Below are 17061 nucleotides of genomic sequence, written 5' to 3'. Positions count from 1 at the left end.
CTCGTTTTGATTGAATTCAAATCGCGCTGCCCAGAGACAAAGGAATGCTTCGCAGCCCGGCAGTTCGCCGCTGGAATGTCAAAGTCATTTCGGCCTGGCCTCTGAGTCCCAGCCACCGTTCTCGGCCTGGCCAGAAAAGGCCCAACCGCTCCCGGACCGCGCTCCTCCGCTCCCCCGCCGAACAAGTGGCCCCAGCTGTGTAAAATGTTCGTCAAATGAACGCTTTAGCGGCCCCTCCCCACCGGCACACAATGCAACATTTAAGCAAACAGGGAGACATAAAACGAGGAGCGAGAAATGGGTACAGTAGTCGACTCATAAGGTACCCAGTAATTAAAGTTCCCAGTCTAGAAAGGAGGCACAAATGATTAAAGAAATGAAATGAAAAAATTCAAAAGGCAAATGGACTTCTTTTAAATTTAAATGTTGCTTAACATTCTTTTAAGGAATCTAAAGAAAATTTCACAAAGAATATAAACTTTCACAGCAAATTCCATCTAGAAAGTAATACTAATTCGGACCTCCATATGACTTTGGCAACTAAAATGTATGCGCGCTACTCATCTTATTCATTGAAATGGTCTTTCGACCTTTTTATATGAAAAATAATTAATTTATTATGAAAAGCAGAAACATGTTTAAAATATTTCCACTTTTCTCGCAAACGTCTCTATCTAGCTACACAAATGAAATACTATTCAAATGAATAGATACTCACGTAACGCCAAATAATTTTTTACCATTTAAGTATACATAGTATCTTTTTAGTTCACATTAACTTAGCTCAAATATTCCTACGATTTTCTTAGTAAAACATTCTTAAAATGTAATTCAAGACAAAAAGTGTAATTATATTGTAAGAATTAAACCATTTGCAAATAAGGCATGCCACACTTCTATTTTCTGATATATTGTTTAGGAAACTAAGTAGTAGGTATAGTCCAAGGTATACCCTAAAGATCTCAGAGTACACAGCATGAAAAAGCTACAATGTTAGTCGAGGGGAACCCAATTTAAGTTGCTGTAGTTCTCCGACCAGCAGCCGGTTCTGGTTCTGTTCATCTGCAATTTTTCACATGCCTCGTCAGATACGTCATTGTCATTGTCAAGTGCGCAAACGGCGGGCCTAATGAAAGTAACGATCGCCAACGACAACAAACTTGGCGGACTCCGAGGGCACCGTTGATTTCCAGAGTCTAAGGAACTGTCTGGATCTTGGATGCGGAAAGCCAATATATAAACAACATCCTGCAAACCTGTTTAGAAATGTATTGGTGTTTTTTTTTTGGGAATGTCATTTGTCCATTGGCTTACGAAATTGTTCACAATATATTCCTATTTGAGTTGTGTTTCAGCTCATGCGAAACATTTAATTATTATCCTTGGAAATATACATATATAAATGATTCAGTGGCTTAGACCCAACGGGCTATCTATCAGGCAAATCTCCATAATAACTTGGCTTATTTTAATGCCTCAAAATCTGTGAAATTTTTGATGAATGGCTAATGCCTTTCTACCGAATCTCCATGCGGCAATTTTCCGACATTTATGCAACACATGCCACCAAAGGGGATTATCGTCAGGCGATGCGCAAAAATGATGGGGAAAGCAAGGAATCAGTGTGTGGAAAACTTTTACCGTAACGGAACATTTTTGAATTTATACGCAAGTTCATAAACAAAGCACTAAAAAGGATTTAAGTTTGGCAAGCAACAATGGCCCACAATGATGCCATAAACAATAAACAGTCGAGTTTTCGGGAAGCCTGTAAATTGTTTGTGCCAAGAGGGAACTTGCCCCCTGAGCTCCTCCGTTTTCCATGGCCACAAAAGCTGCACACAAAACTATGCCGCACACACTTAGCTTGAGCCGGGCTGAGCTTCCGAGTGGGAAAGCGGAAAAGTGGAAAAGTTGGGCAGTTGGGAAGTGCCGGGGATTTGTTGCAGCCAGAAAGTTTCGGTGTCTGTGCGAAATTAATTGTTGGCCCAGAGCAGCCCCCTTCCGCTCCGCAACTTAACCCCCCCGAAGCCAGTTTTGAGCCAAAACAAAGCTATCACTTACACGCCGGTCCAGGATTAGTGCAAGGATGTAAGGATCCAGCGGGATGGAGCTGGAGTCGGAGCATGCGAAATTCAATTAGGCGCCATGACGTGCCACATCCGTCGGAGCTCCGACGGGGTTCGCTTCGGCAATAAAACACAATGCAGATAATTTGGCGCTTTTTCAATTCTTTCTTGGAAGCCACAGGCGCTGTAATTTGCCACATAAGTCACAGAGTCAACAAAAGTCGCCGGGCAGGGCAAGGCAGAGCAGGAGCAAGGCAGGAGCAGGAGCAGGGCAGGAGCAGCTAAGGTCCCGTCCAAAACCGACTCGGACAACTCAATTCTCCGCGTCCCTCTGCGGTGTGAGACCTTCGCAGACACTGACACTGACCTCTCTGCCCCCTTGGAGGTTTTAAAGAGGAGACTGCTCCTCCTCCTCCTCCATATTCGTGGGCGTGGCAACCACTCCCCACACACACACTTACGAGACCCAGAACACGCAACGATCCACTCACTTTCAGCTGCTGGCCGCATTCGACTAACAAGATTAAAGTTGAAATCGTAAATTGCTTCTTAGTCTAATTACGATACGTTACGTTGTTGTTATTGCTGATGATCACCGGGATCATCAAGAACTAACCACGTATGATGGGATGGAAGAAAGGGGGGGGGATGTGCACAGGGGGAAAAGCAGTGTTAAGTGCAGTTCGGGGTACAAAAATAGCATAGCTATTTAATATTGCAGGTGGAAATTGCTATCGGGCCAAAGAAAGTTGCGTCAAGTCCTTGGTATAGGTAAAAATATAATACAATAATTTATACAATTAAGATGCATAACGCTTATACATTTTAAATACCATATATAGCTACATCAATTATTCTTTTACCGATAAAATTAGATCTTTTTCGCTTGTATTAATTTGAGAATCCTATGGAATTGGGTATCTTATTCCTTATACAGATTTTTGGGGTATAGTTTAATACGATATTGGTTAGTAATTCCAGTTATGAAGATAAAGAAAAACTAAAGGAAAAGGATTCCAAAATAATATTTTATATAAACGATGTGCTTTATTGTCAAGAAAAGTACTTTTAAATTGTCTAAAAAGAAATGTAAATTGTTTTTTAAATAAAATTCACAATTTTTTTAATTTTTTTGTATAGAGGTTAATAAAATTTTAAAATTAATTAGCTTAGATATATATACATTAGGCCGAAGTTATCAGTTCTATTTCCATTTATAAGTTAGCTTACATCTCGGCTTAAAAATACTATTTGCATTAGTTACTCCTATTATTTTGTCCTCGACTGTAAATGCTCCTCTTCTCTCGGTCTTCTGCTTAATCGAGCATCTTGTTGTTGCTGCTGTTGTTACCCGTGCATTTTCGTACTTTAATTACAACAACTAAACGCAGTACAAGACTCCGAGGAGGCAATTACCCCGCCGGACCAGCGAACCCTGTTCCATGGCAGCTGGCTTTATTAAAAAATTCTAATCATTTCTGCAGATTTACATGGAGATAAATGTTCTGGAATTTAAGAGAAAAATTAACTTGCTCCGAGGGGGATGGAAACTATAGAGATTTTGGAAAAGACATTTAATGAATATATATTATAGTACCGTCTATATGAATCCCGTTGACAAAATAAACTTGCAGAGAAACTACCAAAAAAATGAAACCCCTTTCCAAATGAATACAAGAAAGCGCAGTCAGATGGGTGACCATTTTTCCAAGACATTCTCCGGGAGTGTGTTTGTGTGTGCATCTGCATTCGTGAATTGTGCCCCGCTGCATTTCTCAAATGTCAAACGGGGCTTTCTGCACTTTCCACAGTCGAGTTATGAGCCCCTGCCGTCGATCCGAACCCTAATCGAGCCCATACAACGGTAATTGCACTCGCAGATAAATATCACTGTTAGAAGAAGCCCACACGACGGACTCCGGAGTCTGGAGTCTGGAGTCTGGAGTCTTCAGTCCGCGTCCAGAGTCCGGAGTCCCGAGTCTGTGGCAACTTTGAAGCTGTTTGTTCAGTTCGCAGAGGCGAGCACACACAAAAAGTGGTCAGTGGCAGGCTAAATGGGAATGGTAAGACGAGTCCAAGATAGACTGGTCGCCAAGAGTATCTGCTATCGCTGCCTTTTCCCCTTTTCCAGTATTTTACACTGCGGAAAATTGTAAGAAATTTGTTATATAATATGTAGTTTTACGTATAGCAGTTATTAATAAATGGATCCCTGAGTATTAGATATTTCTATGGATTTAATATTTTAAAAAAATAAGTTAGAATTAATTGTGCAATTATTCTTCTCCTCTAACAAAAGGCAGTGTTTCTAGTATTTGCAAAAATAATACAGTAAAATGATCAAAGATTCCAAAGCCCTTAGAAAAGTGTATTAGATATCTGCAACTTGATTCGATTTTCTCCCAGTGCATCTGGCGAAAGCCACACCGAAGGAAGCAGCCGAGGCAAGGCAAAGATGCTTTATTAATTTTAACCGTTTGCTGCGTGCCAGGCAACCTTCCTCCCAAATCCCCTCCAACTGTCTCCAGAACTGCCTCGGCGATGTAACTGCATCCAGAGCGAGGGCTGGGGAATGGGGAAGCCAGGGCTGAGTTGGTTGCCAGGGCTGCCAGGGCAGTCCGGCAGTCCGGCGGTACGTGGCCGGGTGCTGTCGTGAGACAAGTTTATTTGGCTCAGTGCCGTGTTGACGTTTAATAAATTTACGAATTGTGGCCATGCGCGGCATGTGGCCAAGACATTGGCATTGGCATTGGCATTGGCATTGGGATTGGGATTGGGATGGCGATTGGACGATGGGAATGCCGCATTGGCAGTTAGACAAAGTACGTGCTGCCCCTGCAACTGCAACTATTGAGACCCCGAGACAGCAGCTCCTCTCCGCTCGGATGGGGCTGCGGCTGAAACTGTGACTGCGGCTTAGAGTGGCTTCATCAATCTTGGCCAGCATGCCGGGGCCAGTGCCAGTGCCAGTGCCAGTTGCTGGCGTTCTTAATGCGCAACATCAATCCCGGTATTAAGAGCAGCTGCTGAAGAGGAGGCCAAAGACAGGCAGAAACGAAAGCGAACAAGAACGAACTTTTAATTTCTTTCGGATAGAGACACACTCGAGCGAGCGATACAAGGAGCACTTCTGCCGTAATTAAAATCTCGAGTTCACTAAAAAAGGCGACGTCGTCCCTTCGAGGGCCTCGGTTGTTGCAACAATCAAAAGATAAACTGCCGCCGTGGCTGTTGCAGTTGCCAGTTGCCAGTTGCAACCTGGATGGAGTCGCCACTGTTGCCTGCATTCATTGAAGTCCATTTAGACTGCAATTAAAAAACTCACAACTTATACGCGGGCTGCAGATAAAGGCAAGGCAAAGGCTTCAAGTTCACTTAACTTTGGCATAAATGTGAGGCTTCCAGCTAAGGAATGCTTTAGCTCCAGCTCCAGCTCCAGCTCCCTCTCCAGCTATCTATGTCTGTTTGTATCTCTTCAGTTTGTATCTGCATTGGGTGTATCTCGGCCTGGGCAACCTGTTCTGAACTTCAGATACGTCTGTCAGTACGGCAAAGGAAAAAAGTGAATTAAGTGAATAAGAAGAACATGTTTGAGAAAAATTGTGCGAATGCTTTAAATAATTAAGTAGGTGGACAGACAGTCTGAGACAGAGCGAGGGACAGTCGTTGTAGGGAGCACTCGGCACAGCTCGGGGAAATCCAAAGCCAATGTCTGGGGAACTGAGCTTTGACATAGCTCCAGGGGTTAAGCATCCGTAATGCCAGCTAATGAGAAGCGCAAGTCTCCGCATATGTAAGTAATTTTAATGAGAAGCGAATAGGAGAGACCGAAATGCCACTGCTTATATAGAGAACATTAAATAAGTAGCAAACTTAAGAAATGTTTAAGAATATATATATCCAATCTCTCGTGTCGAAACAACATTAGAATTCAACTCACATTGATGCAGTGCATCTCGAATTCGTGGCAAACTTCCCACACACTCATCGCTTGGCACAGGCACTCCGATCGATCACTGACTTTCGATCGGTATCTGCCACAGCTCCGCCTGCCCCGTGGAACACTCAACACGTTGGCAGTATCGGGAATCGTCCCAGTCGAAGAAGACTAATGGCAGGAGCTTCTGCTGCTGACAACCAAGTTAAAGACACCACATCCTGTGCCACGTCAGTCGCTCCACTCAAATTCCAATAAACTGAAAAATACACAGAGCGGAGGGGCATTTTCATTTTATTTATTTGGTTCTTTTGGGGAAAAGTTCTGGCTTCATAAGGTCGTTTGTCGCACATGTTTACTTGCACTTGCAGTGGCCATAAATTAGATTGAAAACGGAATCACAACCGAACGAACCCCACCGAAATCGACAACAAATCAATTTTTGTGCCATTGCAGCAGAAAATATTCCACCCTCGACGTCCCCTCATAGTCGTAGTTTTCAATTTTCCCATCATTGGCGAGCTGGCAAAAGGCGAACTCAATTCGGGGTTTCCCCCGCCGAACAGCTGGACGCAATCTGTGTGTGTGTTGTGTAGGGAGAAGGACTGCTTAGATGGCCAGTAAAAATGCCATTTCCGCTTGTTGCCGTAAAAACTTTCTGCCAAAAGTATCCCGCTCGTAAAATTGCGTCTGACACATGCGAACAAAGTGTTGACTACTGTGAGCGAGGGTCCCGGGGATTGAATCGGACTTTCGGTCTTGGGCAATCGTTATTGCTGTTTAATAGTGGACAGCTTTTATGAGGAGAACCTCAGCGGTGGGGCTGAACGCTTTTCACACATCCATTAATTTACTTTGCGACTGAAGAAATAAAAGCTATGGCCATGAAAATAAAAGCCGCCAACCTGCAGGGGCAATTTCAATTTCAAATTTTGTCAGGCCAAGGGAAAAGGAAAAGCCACCCTCATCAGCCCAGTCACCCCATAAAGGAATTAGGAAAAGAAAAAGGCAAACCGCCTAAGAAAAAAATCATTCAAATCCTTGAGGGGTAAGAGTGCACCTTCCAGGGTTCACCTTCGATTCATGAACATCCAGGGAGTCCACTCCAGATCCATCCCCACGTAATTGGGCAGCGGTGCGTAACGCATGCACATTTATAAGAATTGCAAATAACTTTAAGCAAAGTTGTCAAGCTGCTTATCCCCCAGCTCATTGCCCTCTCCAGGACCGCGAAACTGTGTCCTGGCCACAAGGTGTCCCTCCCCCTGCCGGATTTCCGTGTGCGGTCTCCTTGGAAGGGAAGGGAGCGGAAGGACGAAGGACGAAGGCCGAAAGGACGACACTTGCCATCGTAAATGGCCAAGTCTCTGGGGTGGCATAAATGTTGGCCTTCGGGCTCAGTCCTCGTCCTTGCTGTGCCACTTTCCCTCACATTTCCCCAAGCCTTAAGTGGCTGCATTATTGCCGGTCTTAACTTACACTAAAACTGATTGATTTTAATTTCCATGCGTTTACATTCATTGCCATACGTTTATTGACATTTTTTGAGTTGATGGCCACTTTAATTGAGCGCGATGAGAGTCCTTATAAAGTTGTTAAAACATTGTTGGAAATTTTTTATGTGGTGCAAGTTGAAAGCTTCGACAAATATATATTCATACTATAATTACAATAATACAATAACTATAAATTATACAAGTTATTGTGATATTTTTTGCATATTGCACTCATAGTAAATTACTGGTAATTATTATTACTATTTCATTTATAAAGGATTAAGGCAGTTTCAATTAATTATTTCTTTTTTTTTAATATTATTGCTAATGATATTCATATTATGCTAAAAAAAAATTAAACAATAAAAATAATCGTATTTCTACAAAGAGAAAATTTACAATTACAAAAATAGGCATATAGCAATAAAACGAATCTTTTAGGATTATTATGTGTGCTTGGAGGAATTTTGTTGCATTTTTTCTACATATTTAATAGGAAAATATGAATAAATTAATTAAATATTGATAGGTTATTAAGCTAAAAAAATTCAATATTGCTTATCCTGAGCAATAACCACGGCTTTTCTTATCACGACAACCTCCGTGGAAGCCAGAAGAACTTGACCAAATGTAAACCGCGATTGAAAATATTCTTCATATTTTTCTTCATTTTCCTCATTCACGTAAAAATTTCACATTTTGTTTTAAAATTGAATTTAATTGGTAATTTGACGAATTTTTTTATATTACAGATATTTATTCTGTATCTTCTACAAGGGTATTACACTTCTTGTGTACCTATGCAAAGTTGTAATTAGATTTTGTTTATTCTCATGAAAATTCATTTTTCGTTAACCAATTTAATCAACGTTAATGTTATTAACGTAAAGAAACTGACAAAAACTAATAGGTCTTTTTGGTTGTCCCAAACTGAGTCTTATTAATCTTAAAATATATTTCTTAATAGTTTCAATTTTTAACTACTGTTTATTCATCACTTAGAAATTAGAAAGATATTTTCATAGTTCATTTCTTCTTCACGAAAGTGTCAATTGCCAAATGATAACTGAATTGCCGGTCCTAATAGCCCAAAAGTGTGATTCCCCGTGGCTATTCCACCGCCAATCAAAACAAACAGCAAGTCCACTTAAGTGAACGAAGAGAAGTGCTCTCTTAGGCGCCACACGCAACTCCTGCGAAGAGAAATTTTCGCAGGGCGCCTGCGCGTATGCAACACGGTTCGCAGCCAAGGTTGTAAGTGGACCAAAATCAAAACAAAGCGACACGGACACAGGCAGACTTGGAGTCGCCAGGACGCGCGAACATCCTGCCAGACTACCGGGCTCCAGTGGCGGAGTTCAGTTGCTATTTGCCAGCGCGGCTTTACACAACGTGCGGCGGACTTGCTATCCTCTCGACTCTATATTCCGTTCAGTTCCATCGAGCTCCCCGAATTACGCGTCCTTTTGGAGAAGGGTTCGGTGCTCTCTAATGAATTCCAGTCCACGTGCCCGTCGCGCGACGCGTGTGCATAATTGAATAACGAAGGTGAAGATTGAAAATTGAAATGCTAACAAATTGAATTTGCCCGGACGTCGCTTTGTCCTCGAGTTTCGAATTAAATTTTCGGTTTGCATCGCCGCGCAAATTGCTTAACGAGCCAGTGAAAGTCTAACAAGAACTCCCGCAGAAAGTACGTGCGGCGGCGGAATATCTAATTGGATTAGAAGTCAACCAACTCGGGGATTCCCCTCCAAGCGAGTTTGGTAAGCGCAATGAACTGGCCGAGCAAGTGTGTCTCAACTGGCCATGAAGTGAGCAAGTTGGCCAAGACGGCCCACAATGGCCAAACGTTGAGCCTGATGGGTGTCTAATTGTTGAGATATAGAGGTCGTGGTAATGAGTAAGGAAGGTGTCATGTGATATGAATCCTAATTCGAAGCACTTCCTGCCTCACTTTGAAACCAGAGAGGCCTTTGCCCGGGTTATTGGCATAATGACTAAAAGGCGATGAATGGGAATTAATGTGCGGAACAATCAAATTGCGAAGAGGAGTGCAAATAACAAACGATCATTAAATTGGGGGTTGGTTTCCAAGAAAACAAAATTTTAATTCAAAAGGGTAAATTTTGCTATAAAATCTCGGAAATGTTTAAGGGTTCTTTATTATTGCGCATTGTATGGAAGCTAGTTTTCTTTGTCAACTCCTATTATCTTGTGCTGCTTCTTTTAGTGAAATAAAATTCCAAACATAAACTTACATTTAGCTTATAGTTTTGCATATTGCGGTAAATAATAATCTTAAATACTTGCATATAAAATGTATAAATTTAGGCCTTTAAGATTTGTAGAATATATTTAAGGAACCTGTTTCTGAAATCTTGAAATTGTAAAACATGTCTAAGATGATACGCATCTGAACCAATAACTTGTACCATAGTTGGTGCTAAAATATAAATTTGCATACGAATAATAAATCTAAAATCAAAGGCAATGAAAACTATAAGTAGACTTACATTAAGAATTAAAATATATAAATGAAATTAATATTAATACTTAAATCATAATAGTGTCATCCAAATGTTTTGTAGAATTATGATTATTAAAATACAATTCATATGCTGAATTCTTCGCAACATCAATGTATGTATATCTTAAGTTTAAATTGATAAAAGATTTTTTACTTTATCTTCTAAACCTGTGCAAATGTACAACCATTAAAGTAATAGTTATTTCTAAAATGTATTCTCTCCTTTACTATAGAGCAAAAAAAGTGTCATAGCTTACAGAATCCTTTCCTAAACAAATAACAAATTTTAAAATCATTCCAGAACCAAAGTTGTAATTTAAATTTCCAATATAAATTATATGTCTTTTACTGTAAATAACAAAGCTCGTAGGCTATCAAACTCGCACCTTCATTTGACGACTCCTGAAAGGCAGTAAAACCCGAAAACAAATTAAATTCATTCGTTAATTACCTTCTTTATGAAGTATAATAATCACCCGGCTTATCTGTGCCGACTGGGTTCCCCACAGATTGGGATTACCCGCTCAATCCCCTTGGCAATCGAATGGGACAGCTCCTCCCTGAACCACAATTGTGTCGTTACCACTTATGGAACTACAACTACTACAACTGAAAAGTACAATTTATTTTAATTTAGCCACTCTGCTTGGCAACTATTCAACGTCGGGGGGCTGTGACACGCCCACTCGGAGCGATAAGCCCGCCATTATAAATGTATATTATGCAAATGCAGGACGCAGGGAAAAGAATGGCGTAGACCGAAGAGCGAAGAGCTCTCGAAGCGACACCTAATAATGAATACTAATTCGCTCATTAGGGTCGTGATGACGTTGTCGGGAAGGCATTACTTCCACTTAGCCGAGGGAGGACTTTTCACCTGCTTAAAGCAAAAGTTTCCCCCGTCACTCATGTGAATTATTAAAGTTAATTAAGTGAGTGTGACATCGTCGGAATCCGAAAAACCTAACATCTCCTCACATGAGAGTTTACTGGGTACGATGAGCAGTGATGACACTTTGGCCTTTTTCTGAAATGGCCTAAAGGATCTAAGTAGCGTGAAAATATACTACGTGACACCAGGAGACAAATTCAGCAGATTGTTTTTACAATACATTTCGATGTCATCAAGCAAGCGTTTGACTACACTTTGATGCTGACCTAAAGTCCGACCTTATAAACTAGATTGTTTTTCGCTACTTTAAAGACAGATATAGTCTCGTATATTCCTATTATTATCTTTTATTAAAACTGTTAATAAAAGTCACATAGAGTTCCCTGCTTATTTAGCTTCTTTTCTAGGATTTCCTTTGCTTCTGAGATATCCTTTTAGCAACTCTGTCGTGGAATTTCTGTTGGTGGCTGGAGATAATTAAGAATTTAATTATTTACGCCCCCATACCCAAGCACATACATTGCAATGTTTATTAGCTTAGACACACAGTACACACACACACACACTCACACTCGTGGCACTTATGCAAACTGAAGTCTCTTTGCCAGATTTGATGGGAGAAGGTCCTTGGAGGAGCGGTCGGGGTCTCAATTCAATATTCATAATTCTTCGTGAAAGCTTAGCGATTTTCGGGGGTTGAGCTGGAAATTCGTGGCAGGGGTGCAGTTTTCAGCTGGTTTGCACTTTTCATTGTGACGTCTGCTTGATGACAAAGGCAGAGTGTTTGCCTTTGGGCTTTCCTTTTACGAGTATTTGTTTGCTCCTAATTGGGGGTGTTGGTTCGTGTTTATCGAGCCCAACCAGTCCAGTTTCGGTTCACGAACATTGCCATTTAATTATGTGCACAATTACCCCTCCCCTCTCCGTTTCCCCTTCCCCTGCTTGCTCTTGGTTTTGTGTGTTGAAATTCCTCTGCAAGTGACCACTGTCAACTTTTATGACATTTTCCGATGCATCATCATCGGCGAATGCTGACAATGCAGCTGCCTATCACTTTCGCTTTTGGCCAGCGTTGGGGCAAAAAGTGTTGGCAAATTGCCTCGGCCTGTCAACAAGTTGTTTGACAAATGAGCAAACAATACGGCTTGGTGCGCTCATTTAATTGCTGCCATTGGCTTTCGTATTTAGCCAAATATGTGTGCTCTCCCCAAAAGCAGGCAACATAAATCCAGGTCTAACGGAGCTGCAAAAGCTAATTAATTGGCTTAAACCAGTAAACCTGGATTGAAGTGGTTACAAATGGATACATCTTCCCAAATCGTTTGCTTTATTTGGCTGGAACATGTCCAGCCTATCTGTTGAATAGTTGAATAATAAAAATAAATATTATTTACATGACAAGTATTATGGTTCGTATTAATAATGATATTCGTATTGTTTATGGTGTCTTTTTAATAGTAAAACATAAATTTATATAAGAACTATATACATAGATCATAAAAAACATTGTTATTTAGACTAATTTATTTAAACATACTAGGATGGTTTTACTAGTTCATTTAGAAATACTAAAGGTTATTTTTGACAATACGTTGGTATTCATAAACATTAACTATTAGGCTTGATTTATTATACGCAATATAATTATGTTTATTAATAACTATTACTAGAGCCTAAAAAGTTTTCTGCAAATAAAAAAAAGTGTTCCTGTTTCCTTTTTCAAACTTTAATTCTATGTTCATATTCCATTTTACGTTACATTGGACTGTTTTGATGACAACTTTTATATTATATATTCATTAATAATAATGTGTGTCTTCTTTATTAACATGTATAAAATCAGTAAAACATATATTCTGGAAATTCTATAACAACGTAACAAACTGGGATGAATCTAAAACAAAATGCTAAAGAGTTGAAATAAAAAAATTGCCAAGCAACGTAACGACTTTTTTCCGTCAATACGAATGCTTTTGTTACCTGGAAACCTTCTTCTTCGCCTGCCGGTGACAGAAGTTGTGGAATCGCGAAATGTTTGTCAAATTAAAAACATAAACTGGTGCCGTCTCCGCCTCTTTTTTTCTGGGAGGGCGTGAAAAATCACCAGCGGCGGGTGGGGAAACGCACCACGCATCCACTGGGGACATGGGCGGGTGAAAGCGACAGCGACAGCAACAGCATCACGTGGCAACAACAATGCCATAAATAACAAAGCCAAGGGGGATGGTGAGAAGGGGTGGTGGGAGAGGACGAGGCGGAAGGGAGGAGACAGGTGCAGACGGGCGGGGTGGGGATGGGGAGGTAACTGGGTGAATGTGCCGTTAGAAGTGCAGCAACAGTCGCCATTGACAAACAAAAGTACACTGGAAAATTAATCACGTATTGCCTCAGCTTCAAAGTTCTATAGACTGTGTTGGGGACAGACTTCTTAAATAATTTAAGCATTTTATACATTAAAGAATTTTACAGTTTACACTAGTTTTAGTCAATAAACAGGCCTAAATATAAACCGATTATTTTTCAAGCCTACAGTGAGCTCTACTGCTAAATAACTAAATAAGATTGTTATATTCTTTATTATTTTGTTTCAAATATACCATTTTTTTCGTGTACAGAATAAAAGAATGGATACCCCAATTATAATAATTTTCAAAATAAATGATCATTTTTACTATGGCAAAGTTTTTCGGAACTAAATTAGTTAATGTAATTAAATGAAATGACAGCTTTTGTCAACAATTCAAATTTTCTTTACGGTTCTCTCTACAAGAACGTGGTGTTTCAAGTAGCAATCTGGTATTTTTCACTGTGTATATTCAAATAAAGGAGAGAAGTATAAATGAAGAGCGGAGCCCAGGACAAGGGCGTGGATGTATGCAAGAAAATATTTACAATCAAGTCGATTAACAAAAGGAAACCTTGTGACGCGCACTTTGAATTTTCCTTTTTTTTTGTTCTTTCTGGCTTTATGCCTGTTGGCTTTCTTCTGTTCACTCTCTCCCGCTGGCTGGTGGCTTTCCCCTCACCCATTTTCGTGTTGCTTTTTTAATTAAAAATCAGTAGACTCATGGAGCCTCTTCAGCTGCTGCCGACTGTCATCAGCGCCATTTGGCAAATCAACGTAATCATTGCAGGCACCCCCCTCTCGTAGCAAAAAATCCTCGTATTTTTCATAAACATTACGAGGCAGCACTTGAGATTTCTTGCCACATTTCCCCGCCAGCAACGACAATTCATAAGCAGTGGCGGCGACGTCATCATTAGGGAAACATTTGCCTACCGCCTCCGCATATGAGTGTGAGGTGAATTGTGGCAGCTCCTGCTGCTTTCTCCTTACACTCATCCCTCAGAATCTCATCCCATCCCCGGCACTGTGCTTATTGTCTTAAGAGGAAGTCAGCGGAGGTGGCCGCCACCGAGATTGGCAAGCGGATTGGGGCCACGCATCTCGCTTTTCATAAAAAAAGGCTCCCCGTTGCCAGGTTTTCTGCTCTTGGGGCGGATGCTGCTGGAGAATCGCCTAAAGGGGCTTACTGTGGAGGAGGAATCAAGATATGTAATAAAAATATGTATATAAGGAAGCTGGGAAATTAAAGAATTTTCCAACAATTTCAATCAAACTAAACTAAAAGTCCTTAAACATAATTCCATTCCTCTTGACATAATCTATGTTCCCATTCAGAGAACTTTTGAATAAAAATATTAAAATACTTTCTTTTGAATTGCTTACTATAATGATTAGTGACATTATTTTGTAAAGATTTTAGCTATCTCGATTCCATTTAATTTAAAAATTGGGAATTAAAAATTCCGTATATTTTAATAATATAAAGAACTTATTCCCTAAGGTTCTCAGCATAAGAGAATATTTGGTACATATTTATCATAAAAATAAAATAATTTGTAAATGCTAATAAATCGTAAAATAAATCTATACCGTTTTACAATTTTACCATCAGTTTAACCGTTCCAACCCACTGTGCCATCATTGTTCAGCGAGCAATTGCAGCTTTACTTTTTCTGCGTTCTGTGCCCATCCGCCCCTTTCAAGTGCTTACGCCGCCTCCTTTCTCTTCCCTTTCTCCGGTTCTTGAACGTATATATATGTATATAAACATATATATTTTGCAATTTTTCACTTTACGACTTTCACGTTGTTTATGCAAATAGGCGAAAACGCTATTTGAATTTAGCAGAAAAGAATTATGATAACGCGATTGTCAACGGCAGTCTTGATTTTATTTTCTTTCCTCCTTTTTTTTGCTGTCCCTCCCCCCGAGACACAGTTATGATTATGACAGGGCGCCATGTTGGGTGAGTGGGAAAATATTAACAACAACAACGACAACAACTACAGGGCCCCCCGAAGGCCGCCCCTCCGCGCGACACGTGCTACAAGCCGCACAACAGTTGCTGTTATTGCTCCCGTTGCTGTTTCGGTTTTTTACAAAGTGTAAATTGTTTTAATACCTTTTAGTGCTGCACGGCGCCATCTTGCCTCGTGTAGTGGCGGCAGCTGCGACAAACTGGCTGCCACGCCCCCCGCCAGTTCCGCCCCTCGCTTCTGGGCGATCTTTTGACTTACACGTGTACGCTGCACGTTCAAATCTCAACTTTTACGACCTCTGCAGGATATTATCGTTGTTGTTTTACCAGCGTCACTTCTGCGTTTGTTGCTCCTCTTTTTTTTTGCATCTCCGCTGAAGCTGACTCCTACCTGTTGTCCATTGCCACATGCCAGGGGGGAGAGAGGCGGGAATTGCACTCAAAAAGTAATAAGGTTACACTTGGCGAAATTACACAATATAATGTATATATCAGTTTAAGTATTTATAATAATTATCCAGGAGAGATCCATGCAAAATATTATTTTGTATTTCCCTACCTGAAAAACAAGTACCAGATAAACTAGTCGTCAAAGCAATAAGATTATATAAGCTCCTATTATCTCGATAAACAATAAATTATAAAAAAGTCCTTTTCAACTACAAATTGTTATGTAAAACCGGAGAAAAAACATATGATACATTTTTTTTACTCAATTTTTCTTGGCTTTCTGCAGTTAGCTGTCATTTTGAAAAGTCCACAAATATTTAACCCCGGTATCTAAAAACTCTATTAAAGTCCCTGATAGAAATTTAATCAGAAAAGATAATTTAAAGATAATATTTCCATATTCGTTAACTATTCTCTTGGTAAATTATCCGATCTCAAAAAAATTACAAAAGCTCCTTCGAGCATCAAAGTTTACTGTAAGCTCCGAAATGTGCTGTAAATCGCAGCAGACATTTCCCTCAGATTGTAAATGTAATATTTGTCTTCAGTTGACTCTGTAGAAATTGCAAGCCGAAATATTTGACGGTCAGTCTGAGTTCCTGTCAATGTTACCTCTCCTAATGACAAGTTAGTAAATCAAAGTTTCTTAGCCGGATCTATATCTGTCCGAAACAAATTTAACAGTTATCCTTAACAATTTATATTAACGTACAATTGTGCGTTTATATGTTTTAGCTCCAACATTAATCCTAGAGAAAAACAAATGTTTCCGATTGGAAATTTATGTGTCCGAGAAACAGTTTAACAGCTTTCATATCGTGGTGTTTTATACTAAATTAATATTTGTATCATTTAAGATCCACATTATACGTTTTATATACGAATGCTTGTTTTTGTCATAAATATTTGCAATCTATAATAATATTTGCACAGTGTATTCATTTCCACCTGGTGGCTGGCATCTGCCAACTACATTTGCTGACATTTCTCCAGCTGGAGACGGCGTGTCTCAGTTTTAATCAAAATTGTTTCATGAATTGTTCAGTTGTTCCAACTGTCAAATAAAGTTTTGACGCCCCCTTCTTTCTAGGGGAAACTCCGGGCAATTAAAATACTTTGGCAGTCACTTTGCCTATTTCGTTTGCTTTTTCTGTCGACTTCTGTTGACTGTTCCTCGTTCCCTGTGTCTTGCTCTCAATTAGTTGGGCAATTTCGTTCATCACTCCGTGGAGTGCCAAAAAAGAGCGCAAATATTTAACATTAAATGCGTAACATTAATTTATTTACTTTCGACTCTCATTACAGTTGGCAAAACAATTTGTGCAGAAGTGAGGCTACGCCATGGCAACGCAGCTGGGAGA

Source organism: Drosophila serrata, unplaced genomic scaffold (assembly GCF_035046125.1).
Source record: "Drosophila serrata isolate PLE 108 unplaced genomic scaffold, ASM3504612v1 contig_347, whole genome shotgun sequence".
Classification (NCBI taxonomy): domain Eukaryota; kingdom Metazoa; phylum Arthropoda; class Insecta; order Diptera; family Drosophilidae; genus Drosophila; species Drosophila serrata.
The sequence above is the reverse complement of the archived record's forward strand: the minus strand, read 5'-3'. Positions refer to the sequence as shown.